The sequence below is a fragment of the Balaenoptera borealis genome (genome assembly GCF_965194805.1).
Source record: "Balaenoptera borealis genome assembly, chromosome: 5".
NCBI classification, from domain to species: domain Eukaryota; kingdom Metazoa; phylum Chordata; class Mammalia; order Artiodactyla; family Balaenopteridae; genus Balaenoptera; species Balaenoptera borealis.
In genome coordinates, this window is record NC_138862.1 from 145,269,069 (window position 1) to 145,281,163 (window position 12,095).

The 12,095-nt window shown below is 44.3% G+C and overlaps 1 protein-coding gene across 5 annotated transcripts in view; it reads left to right on the plus strand.

The window, feature by feature from the left end:
• RARB (retinoic acid receptor beta) overlaps nt 1-12,095 on the plus strand; it is a 675,515-nt gene that overhangs the window by 541,482 nt on the left and 121,938 nt on the right. The gene's annotated exons all lie outside the window — the stretch shown is intronic.

Sequence of the window (12,095 nt, forward strand, 5' to 3'; positions counted from 1 at the left end):
ACAAGGACATATAAAAGTAATGTAAATAAAATAGAAAAAAATGATTTAGGTACATTTGTGAAACTTCCTGTCTTTGTAACGCTTGTTTCTTTTTCGTCAAGCCGCCTGGGAGCAGGAAGTGTTGTGGGTATATGTTGCTCTGAGGCCCTGCTGGGATGCAGGCCACCTGTCTTCTCCCATCATGCAGGTCCTCTGTCTTACGGCCCTACCGAATCCAGTGGAAGGAAATGCAGCCCTACTATGTGTCCAGGAGAAGGAGGGTGGGCAACGTTGGTGGCATCGCTAGTGCTCACCCCTCAGCTTCGAGAACTGCCACCACCGTTTCTTTTCCATAGTCGTGTGGTTCTCAGTGTGGTTGCCTCGTACATATGGTTGGTATGTCTGGCTGTGTTCCCATGCGGCGGAGGACGCATTCCCTGCCCATCCGTATCACACACTACTGGGCCCTTGAGAAGGGGTTTATGTAAAACCCCTTGGGTAAGAACACTCCATCTTGTCTGTGCCTTCGGTTTTTTTAATGCCATTCTTCTCTGCCAAAAATGTTTCCAAGTCCCTTAAGCATACTTCCCAGGATAGATTTAGGAACAAATTTACGTCGCACCCAAAGTTGCCTGTCTCTGGACTGAATTTGGTTATACCATATCTGTCATTTTATTTTTCAGTAATCTCCCCTGCCTCTCTGGGAAACTCCCCACATTGAAGGGCAGATGCTCTCCCTGTCTTTATTTGAGAGACCCCGTCCTGGACCTACCGCTGTCCCTTTCTGTGGAATCATCATGTCTTCAGTGTGGCCTGTTGAGTCTTGGTTGAATTGAAGCAATGGCAGCCATCCTGACATGCCAGGGTTCCTGTAATGGAGCAGAACTCCCTCTGTAGCACTTACTACTATTTGAGATGATTTCATTAATTGTCCACTTATTCACTGGTCTTCTCTTCCATTACTGTATAAATACCCTGAGACAGGGACTTTGTAAGTCTTGTCCTCTTCTGTATTTCCAGTGCCTACGACAGAGCTTGGCATGATGCAGGCACTCTGTAGATGTTCGTTGAATGATTCTGTAATAAACAAAATTGGAAGCGAGAGAGAAAAACCAGCCAGGATTAGAGCACAGTTGTGCCCCGTGGTTGTGTTAGCCCCTGCCCTGTAATAACTTGGGCCGAAGGGGCACAGGGAGGAAGAGAGGTTTCGGGTAATGCTGACTGAGTGTGTCCTAGCAGACAGGAGAGGAAGAGTGACGGTTTCAGGAGGCATCGTCACCCGTTGCGTTGTCCTTTTCGGGAGGAGCGTTCTCCCGTGCGCACTCAGGACCACGCAGGGGTGTCCACCGCACTGTCCTGCTGTCTCTGCCTTGCCGCCCTCTACCACACTGCTCCTGGCCTGGAACAGATGATGTAAGAGCAACGCTTGGGCTCAGATTCCCCACCTCAGGAGATAGACGGTGTGTTCGTGTCTGCCAAGGGTGACTGTTTTCTTACCAATTATTAAGGTCACTTCTTAGCCTCGCGTTGAACTGGTTTTGAATTTCAAATATTGGTCGTTTCCCATTCGTCATATACACCAGTGAGATAACAGATGCCTTCCTTTCATTATGAAAAATCCTGTAATTACTAACAAGTACGGGGCATACCACAGTGAGGATTTATGAATACAGTATCTCCTTCCTTTATGTAACACATTTATTGTGTAGGTAAGACAGAGAGGGGAGAATCCCTTCTTCCTTAGGGCTTAATTTCTAAAATAAGTGCATGCAGTAAAAATTGCAAAGGGTTAAAGTGACCCTTAATCATCCAAACAGTGTGTGCCAGTTACCAGTGCTGCACAGCAAACCGTCGCAAATGTTAGAGGCATAAAACGACATTTCTTGTTTTGCTCACAGACTTTGTGGGTCAGGAATGTAGCTAGGACACGGTGGGGATGGCTTGTCTGGGCCTCCACTGAGAAGACAGCGTCTTCAGTGCCTGAGGTCTGGGAGCTGGAACCCTTTGAAGGCAGCTTCAGTTTTGCATCTGGTGGTTGGTGCTGCTTGTTGCCTAGGACCTCGGCCGGGGCCCTGGCCCAGAGCCCTGACGCGGAACTTCTCAGTGCGGCTTGCGCTTCCTCACAAGAAGGTGATCTCGGAGTAATCAGACGTATTGCATGGTGGTCAGAGGTCCCGAAGACAAGGGGGAAGCCCAGCGGCCTTTTATTCCTACTCTTGGAAGTCCCAAGTGTCCCTTCTGTCAAATTCTGCTGGTCATAGCAGTCACAGGCCCACCCAGATTCAGCGGCGGGGGGGGGGGGGGGACGTAATACCCTCCTCTCGTGGCAGTAGAGCCCAGGTCAGTTGAGAAGAGCATCTGGGATGGAGGTAACCCCTGTGACCGTCCTGGGGAAATCCAGCCTGCTGCAGCCTGGGGTCTGGCCTGAACCACAGTTAGATGGCTCTCCCTGCAGCTGAAGAAGCCAGGGGAAGTAGGTGGCTTGTTCTTAGGAGCCTGTTGTAGGAAAAGCATGCATCTTTATGCACTGGGAAGACTCATGGCTGACTTTGAAGAGGGGGACCCCCAGAGAGACTAGGGCCCTGTGGGTTCCATCACCAATCTTGCACTTCAGGACATGCACCCCCTGAGCTCAACGGTGGGTTGGTGTTTGGCTACCACCCACCTTGAAGCTGCTGTGAGTGGGTTCTTACTTCACAGGTAACTAAGAAAAATGATGATGTACACGTAGGGTGTACATAATGTCTGTGTCAACAGAGAGGGGAAAAAAGTAATCCAGAAGGTGCAAGTGAGACCCAGCTCCGCCAGCTTCCTAGAAACAGGCTGCCTGCTCACCGCCCTGCCCTCCCGGGCTGTGTGTCAAGTCGTACGATTATTATCTTATTGATTCTAGGCGACTGAATGAATTTTGCTTTTATAAATGTGGGCTCTAATGTGAGATGCTCTCGTCCCTGTGCTTCCCGAGCTCCCTGCCAAGAGAGTTATTTATTCCTCGCTGGGTGTGCTGTGCCTGTGCGTGGTCAGGGTGCTGAACTCCCATTGACTTCGGCTGAAATTCTCTTGGCCTCAGTTTGGAAGTTGTCTCTGGGCCTTTAATTACACCCTCTGGCAAAGGAGAAGGAGCACTTGAAACATGCATAAATTCTGTACATATTTCCAAGGCTGGGCTGTTTAAAAAATGCTGTCTGTCTTTCTTCTTCTTTTTTTTTTTTTTTTTCTCTTTGAACTTGGACATGAATTTTTGTAAAGTACAGCATGTCAAGGGAAGGGCAGTGAGAAAATATGCAGGGGTATTTACTTAAAAATTACTCAGCGTATCCATCATGATGTGTTCACCGGTTTTAGGGTGGTATACCGTATAATGAGATGAGAGGTGTTTTACTTTATTTTAAATGGCTGCTTTTAAAAATCTCAGCTTTGCTGTGCATAGTCTTATGCAATCCATGCCCCTCTCTGACCAGAGTTTTTATTTTCCTTTTTTACATTTCCCGATAGATTAAATTTGTTCCTATTTCAAATTTAAACACAAAACTGTGAAATATGCTGTATTTTGTTTGAATCCTTGTAAGTAACTGAGTACTCACAGTGACTTTTTAAAGTATCAGATGTCATGGGTTTTAAGGAGATCTGTAGAATGCTGAACTGTTTCTGATGGCTTTTAACTGTGAAGCAGAATTGTGAGATCTTGGAAATCTGCAGGTCCCTTGCTTGGCTTCATGGGGTTACCACCTACCAAGCCTGAGCTATCTCTGTAAAGGAGGCTGGACTATCCCTGACCGCAGAATTCACAGGCCGTGTTAATTGCACTGTATGTTTCCACCCCTCCACTGCTGGACATTTTAAAGAAGCCACATGGAAGTGACATAGACTGATCTGACTTCCTCTCCCTACCCCCTTCACGCATTACCAGCAGTGCAGCGACCAGGGAGCTGGTAAAGAACTTTGATGGCCCACATACTGACCATATTCCTGAATCGCAAATGGTTGGGTGTATTCTTTGGAAAAGAGAGATTTGTGTACTTCACAGCAAGCTCAGTCTTGGTGAGATGGAATATAGCAGTCCTGGGGTTCCTGCATCCCCTCAGCCTGAGCTAGTGATTTCCTCTGGCCCGGGAGTCATATCACCCAATTTGCGGGTTCATCTTTTGTAGAAAAAGGAAAATAACATCTGAGTGTTAGGATTATTTGAGAAACATACACTGTCGTGTGTACCCAGTGTTCCTTTAGTGAGAAAAGCACTTACCTAGCACTTACCCTGTGCTGGACACATATTTTAACTCAGTTAACCCTCACCACGGCTCTATGAAGAAGCTATAACTGCTCACCTTTGCAGGTGAGACCCCAGCTTTCTTCACTTTCTCTTTTCCTCGGATTCTCCACCAGTGACACGAGCCAGGTTAGATTCAAATGGGAGTTGAGGTTACTGACTTTCATCTTGAATATTTTCTGACTCATTATTCCTTGAGAGGCAAGGATGCATTATGGTCATGTTTCATATAATTGTAGAGGTAAAAGTCACTACATATTCCACTCTGTTTCATTGAGTTTAGGGTAAAAGGATGCCAGATCATTTTCTGCAAAAATTAACCCCATTAAGAAATTGTGTGTACTTTTTCTTACTGGAGTTCGTTTTACTATTGGAGTTGAGAATTTGGATGCCTTATGGGGAGAGCCAGGCAAGGAGGTGAATGATGCAGGCTAATTTGGGACAATAGAGAGTGGTGGGGAGACAGCAGCTGTCTTCTCATTGATTGCTCCCCTGTATCAATGGTGTTCGAGCTGTAGCATGGAGCGGACGGCTTGTTAATCCATAGATCGCTGGGTCCTGCCCCCAGAGTCTCAGATTCAGGAGGTCTGGGTGGCCCTGAGAGTCTGCATTTCTAACACGCTCCTGGGTCATGCAGGGTGCTGGTCCAAGGACCACATTTTGAGAGTCACTGCCCTATGGGAACGCGGGACTAGCATTGCCTGGTTTTCTAGTATTTCTAGTGAATCTCTCAATTCCTTGAGGATTGTGGCTTTTTCAAGGTCTTTGTGGTTCTGCTGACATTTCGCTACTGAAAAAAACGCTCAGACCAGACGAGGATTAGGCAAGAAAATATTAGGCAGAAACATCAAATCAATCTCTTTTGTAATTGAAATCTCCCACTTTTTAAATGTTGGCAACGAATTTAAAAGTTTTTAAACGACTGTGCTGGCCACCACTAAGCCAAAATAAACATATCTGTTGGCTCAATTCAGCGTACAGATGAGTAGTTTGCAACTTCTGCTTTAGATGCTAAGAAGATATAATGGATGAGAAAGAAAGAATTCAGTTTTTTGAATGTCTTCTCTGTAATTAAAAATATCAGGAAAAACTTTAGCAGAAGAAAAGAAAAGCTAGTCCAGAAACCTACTTTTATAACTGTCCTTTCCTTTTATAACTGGAAGGGGAAATCCATAAGTTGTTAAAATTATCAGATAGTTCCCTTGGTTAGGTGGATGCAGCCTGTGAGCCATGGTCCCTGTTGAAGCCTATCGGCCAGGGACGGGCCTGGTTCCTGTGAAGGATCCTAGCGGGGCAATGTCGCTCTCATCCTCACCTCGTCATACCTGTGGTACCTCTCAGGCTTTTTTCTGCATCTCTCCACCCACATCCAACTTACTTTCTTTCCTGGCCTCGCCTCGCTTTTTGTTTCAGCTTCACTTGCACCTTTTGCCACTTCCGCTTGCATTGTGAAATAATAATAATAGCAGCTATGGGTTCCCCTGGTGGCACAGTGGTTAAGAATCCTCCTGCCAATGCAGGGGACACGGGTTCAATCCCTGGCCCGGGAGGATCCCACATGCCGCAGAGCAACTAAGCCCGTGCGCCACAACTACTGAGCCTGTGCTCTAGAGCCCACAAGCCACAACTACTGAGCCTGTGCTCTAGAGCCCGCAAGCCACAACTACTGAAACCTGCATGCCTGGAGCCCATGGTCCGCAACAAGAGAATCCACCGCAATGAGAAGCCCGCACACCGCAACGAAGAGTAGCCCCCGCTCGCCGCAACTAGAGAAAGCCCGTACGCAGCAACGAAGACCCAGCACAGCCTAAATAAATAAATAAATTTATTTATCTTAAAAAATATATATAATAATAATAACAGCTAATGTTTTTAAGCATTCATGCTGTTTTAGGCTCTTAACATATATTAGCTTATTCATTTTCCTAGCAACCCCATGAGACAGAAAACATTACTATCCCCATTGTAAGATAAGAAAACATGGCACAGAGGGGTTGTGACTTGTCCAAGATGAACCACACAGTTACTGTCAGGCAGAGATGGGACTTGAACCCAGGCCACTCAGCAACAAGACCCAAGCCCACAACCACTAGACTGACTCTACGCTAAGGCTCCGAAGCCCTCGCGCTCCCTGTAGGGCTTGGTCCAATGCGGAGGCTGAGCCCTACAACTCACAGAATCATTTCCACTTGCCCTCTATCTCCACATGAACGTGTGGCTCATCAAACCTTTATCTCAATACAAATACGATTATGCACGGCACGAGGCCAGGTTTACTGCTCTTTGAACTGTCTGGAGTTGCCTGATGGGCCTCCTGCAGGATTGACTAGATCAAAAGCTTTACTTGATACGGTCTTTTAATAATAATCATTTTGGTCAATCACAGAGCATGTAATCAACCAGAAATCCCAGGCATCATTGTATTCAGGACTTATTGGGTGGGCCAAAAAGTGCCTTCGGTTTTTTAAGTAAGGATAAAAGACACATTTTTCATTTTCACCAAGAACTTTATTGAACAATGTATTCACCCTTTTGTTCCATTACCTTCTGCCATTTTTCAGGCAACTTCATAATTCCATCTTCCCAAAACTTTTTATCTTTTTGAGCAAAGAACTGTTCCAAGATGCCTTTTACAGTCTTCCGGGGAATTGAGATTTTTTCCATTAAGAGAATTTTGTAAAAACTGAAATCAATGGAAATCCGAAGGTGCCATGTCTGGTGAATACGGCGGATGAATCAGAACTTCCCAGCCAAGCTGTATCAGTTTTTGTCTGGTCATCAAAGAAACATGCGGTCTTGTGTTATCCTGATGGAAGATTATGCATTTTCTGTTGACTAATTTGGGACGCTTTTCATCGAGTGCTGCTTTCACTTGGTCTAATTGGGAGCAGTACTTGTTGGAATTAATCATTTGGTTTTCTGGAAGGAGATTATGGTAGAGGACTCCCTTCCACTCCCACCATATACACGACGTCACTTTCTTTGGATGAAGCGGCCTTTGGTGTGGTTGGTGGTGGTTCATTTCACTTGCCCCAAGATCCCTTCCTTTCCACATTATTGTACAGTATCCACTTTTCATCGCCCGTCACAATTTGTTTTATTATTATTATTTTTAATTAATTAATTAATTTTATTTTTGGCTGCGTTGGGTCTTCGTTGCTGCATGCAGGCTTTCTCTGGTTGCAGCAAGCGGGGGCTACTCTTTGTTGTGATGCACAGGCTTCTCACTGTGGTGGCTTCTCTTGCTGTGGAGCACGGGCTCTAGGCGCATGGGCTTCAGTAGTTGTGGCACGCGGGCTCAGTAGTTGTGGCGCATGGGCTTAGTTGTTCCGCAGCATGTGGGATCTTCCCGGACCAGGGATCAAACCCATGTCCCTTGCATTGGCAGGTGGATTCTTAACCACTGTGCCACCAGGGAAGTCCCCACAATTTGTTTTAAATACGGAATGTTTTCATTATGTTTCAGTAGAGAATCGCATGTGGAAATATGGTCAAGAACATTTTTTTCACTTAACTTATGTGGAACCCAAACATCAAAGCGATTAACATAACCAAGCGGGTGCAAATGATTTTCACCTCTTGATTTGGATATTTTGAGTATGTCGACTGTCTCCCGCGTGGTATAACATTGATTCTTCTCAGTTAATGTCTCGATTTTATCGCTATTGATTTCAACTGGTCTGCCTGACCACGGAGCATCGTCCAGCAAGAAATCTCCAGCACGAAACTTCACAAACCACTTTTGACACATTGAATCAGTCACAGCACCTTTTCCATACACTGCATAAATCCTTCTGTGCATTTCAGTTGCGTTTTTCCTTTCTTGAAATAATAAAGCATAATATGCCAAAAAACTTGCTTTTTTCTTCCATCTTCAATATTAAAATGGCTACACAAAAATTCACCAATTTTGATAAGTTTTTTTTAACATGCACGCCGATATGACAGCTGTCGCATACAGTCTAACAAAATTGTTTTGAATGAAGTTAAAGACAACTAAGTGGTACTAGAGCCATCTTATGGAAAAAACTGAACGAACATTTTGGCCAACCCAATACTAGACAAGCACCATCCGATAAGAATATGATCCTAGCCACAATTCGAGCTAGATGTGTCATGTAAAGTGCCCTGGTAGCCACGTTTTCAAAAAGTGAAAAGAAGCAAGTTAATTTCAAGAATATATGCTCTCTAACTCCGTATCCAAAATATTATCATTTCAAAAGAACCATTGAGAGACTTTACATTGTTTTTCATACTTAAGTCTCCCAAACTTGAAGTTACTTTAACACTTAGAACAATCTCAGTTTGGACCAGCCGCATTTCAAGTGCTTGGTAGCCACATGCAGCCAGTGGCTTCGGTGGTAGATAGGACAGCACTGGACCAAAGAGGTGTGGGAGCTACACACAAAGCCAGAAACCGTGTGAGAAAACCCTGAAACGCCAAGTGCAGATGGGGGAGGGGCACAAGGCAGAAAAGAGTCAAGAAAGCATCTGGATACAGTTATTTTAAAGAAGTGATTTTGAAGGAAGGTAATGGGAAACTTTGGGGAAATTTTACTAATTGGTGGAAAATCTAGTTGGGAAAGAAATAGGCATATATATCCACTCTTTACTGATTTATTTAATGAAGTTCATTTTTATTTGAAGCTAGGGAAAAAATTGCACATACCACAGCTGAGGATGTCAGATCATAATGAGAAAGAACTTCGGAAAGAATTATTTGAGGACCAGAGTTATTCCATTTGAGTGACTTAAAGCTTCTTGACCTCTAGACCCCTCTCGGTTTTCTAGATCAGAGGAGCATAATAAATTTTTAAATCCTATTTCTTTCTTTTCTCCTAGCAAAAGAGTGTGGCTTCAGCTCTCATAGAGGTTCGGATGGTGCAAAGGAAGCATTGCCTTTCTGAGGCTTGTTTCGGCAGCATGGGAAAAAAAACCCAAACCCAGAGATAAGGGCCAGGGAGACTGGAGGATGTGATTACAAGTAAAACTTCTCTGGATGCATCATGTCAGCAACACAAACTGTTTTCATTCTCCATGTTAGTTAATGGCTAATCTAGAGATTGTACTGCCATTCGCTGATAGAGCACAGTTTAAAATATTTTATCATTAATGTGACAGGGAGTTGGATATAGAAAATGAAGCGTGATTATAAAATGCTAATTATCATTCTCAAGTGCATATTGGGCACTCACGAATATTTGCAGCATAATTTGCTTTATTTATTATTTCAGTTTGGTTATAAATGTTAATTCAATTGCAGATGGTATGTTGGCAATTTACAGAGCCATAAAGTTATTTGGAAATCCTAATATTTTCAACCAAAATGTTCTGTTAGTGATTGATGGGCTAAATTAAAAAGCCTCTGCTCTTTAGAGTTAAATACATTAATTGTCAAGTAGGCTGTAGGGATTTCCAGATTCATGCTAGCTCCATTAACTCCTTCCAGGAGTAGAGGGCATGATTTGTAATTTAGGGTGGGAATTTTCTTTATGAGAAAGGACGGGAGGAAGGAGGTCTCTTTTGCCTACCACCCTCGTAATGTTTCTTCAAGGCTGAGATATTTTTCACGTCTACTTCATAGCACTAAAGACACATGCTTGAAGCCATATTTTCCCTGTACCACATCAGTGGTTTCAGAGACCCTGGTGTTGATAATTAGGTGGATTTGTGTGTGACTCTCTATTCGTGTGTGTCTGTGTGAGAGAGAGACAGAGATTGCATTTTCTCAGACCTCACTGATTACTTAAAAATAGACGTTACTTTTAGACCAGAGGTTGTCAAACTACAGGCCACAGGCTAAATCTGGTCCACTGCCTGTTTTGGTACAGCTGAGAGCTAAGAATAGCTTTTGCATTTGAAAAGCTTGAAAAAACTTGTAAAAGAATATTTTACGACACACGAAAATGATATGAAATTCAGATTCAGTGTTCATGCATAAAGTTTTCTCGGAACGCAGCCGTGCTGGCTCATTTGTGAATTGTTTGTGCTGCTTTCAGTCAGCCATGGCTGGCGTGAGTTTTTGCAGCAGACACTATATGGTTCACAGGCTAAAAAGTTTACATCTGGCCCTTTACGGAAGGACTCTGCCAGCCCCCGGATTAGACTATCTAAGGGGTAGTTTCCAAAATAAAGCCTTAACCTTTTTTTTAAAAAAAAAACTCGGTTACAGAATTTATGGAACCATAAGACCTTTAGGGAGCAAATAGTTTCAAAACACAACTCTTCATTTTTGAAAGCTGGAGATTCTAAATACGAGCCCCAGTTTCCTTCTTTTGTCTTGATGTTGGTAATTAAAAGAAGTGACATTATATTACTAATGTAAATAATTTTGTGCTTTACATATACGCAATATGCTCAAAACATTCTCTTTGCCCCCCAAATAAGGATAAAAGTAAAGATTGTTTTCTTTCATTACCAAATTAAAAACATAAACTAAGCCATGTTCCCGGATCATTCTATCTTTGTTAACAATTCAGGATGGTACATGGAAGCACAGTAATATCAGGAAATATGGTTCCCTTGTATTACTCGTTTGGGGAAATGTCATCCTTTACTAAGAAATACTGTGCTTAATTAATTCTTGCTCCTAGGAGGTCAACTTGGGGCACTCATTATGCCCTTAATTGATGGTATAAATCCTGAGAGGCCGGAGGAAAACACATTGCGTTGTGAGCGGTCTCTGGCCCTTCGGCGAGCGTGCACCAGTGCCGGCCCATCTCGGAGAGCGACAGCTTCTAGTTTGATGGCTTCGGGTCTGGCTGCACTGATACTAGGTTGAAAGGCGAACGTGCAATAAGAAAAGAAATGCAATGACTTGTCCCGGTGTTTTGCATTACACGGGAGACAACCCACTTTCTGACTTGGAAAAATGTGTTCCTTTGAACTCGGGTTTTTCGTATTAAATTATACTCATTATACGGCCCATCTGGAATCTCCTACCAGGCCAAAAAATCATCTTACAGACATTAGCAAAAGGAGGTTAAATGTGATTTTTTTTTAATTGTCTACTTTTCATTTCCATTTATTTTTTTCCCTTGTATTGGAGAAACCAGATGGAAAGGAAGGCAGGAGCCCCTCCTTCTCCTGGTCCCTTTGGGGGCAGAGGTAGAACATTCCTGGCCTCTGCTCCCCTGGCACGCTGACTCGAGGTGATGACGGGCTGTCGAGATTCCAGGGATAACTGCTGGGAATGGGAAAGGCAAGAGCGCATTCTGAAGCTCCCGCCGGATTGGAGCGGTGGGTTTGGAGGGCATGAACCGTGTGGGGCCGACTTCGGGCTTTCACCGAAGTGGTTCTGTTTGACAGTGTGGACACGAAACTCACCAGCGTCACACATGCTGCAGCTCATTTTTGCATCCTGCCGTGGACTTGGTTAGCTTTCTGGGAGTTATCTTTTTGCTGGATATCGACTTAGTGCGAAAAGGACCCATGTCTGGGAGATGCTGGATCTCTTCATGTCTTTGTATCTTACCAAACCAGACCCGTCCCACAAAAGCCATGGACCTGAGCTCATACGGGGGCGACTCTCGGACGTGTGTTTCCTCGTTCAGACTCCTGGAAGTCTCAAACGTCGGCTCTGGAAGACGCGTAGAGATGATTTCAAATGTGTGAACTGGAACCGCAAGAGTCGTTCAACAGTTTGCTCGGGTCCCAAAGTCAGTGAGAGGCAGAGTGGGAACTCCCCATAGCCTTCCTCCTGGTGCTTGTTCTCTCGGCCATCCCTCTGTTCCGGCAGAGGTCGTTTTGTTACCTACCAGGGTTCTTGGCCTCCTTAATCCATAGAAGTTGACTAGAGGCCAGACAAGAAACTCAGGCAAGGCTTTATTGGGGCCCCTGCTGCAGCAGA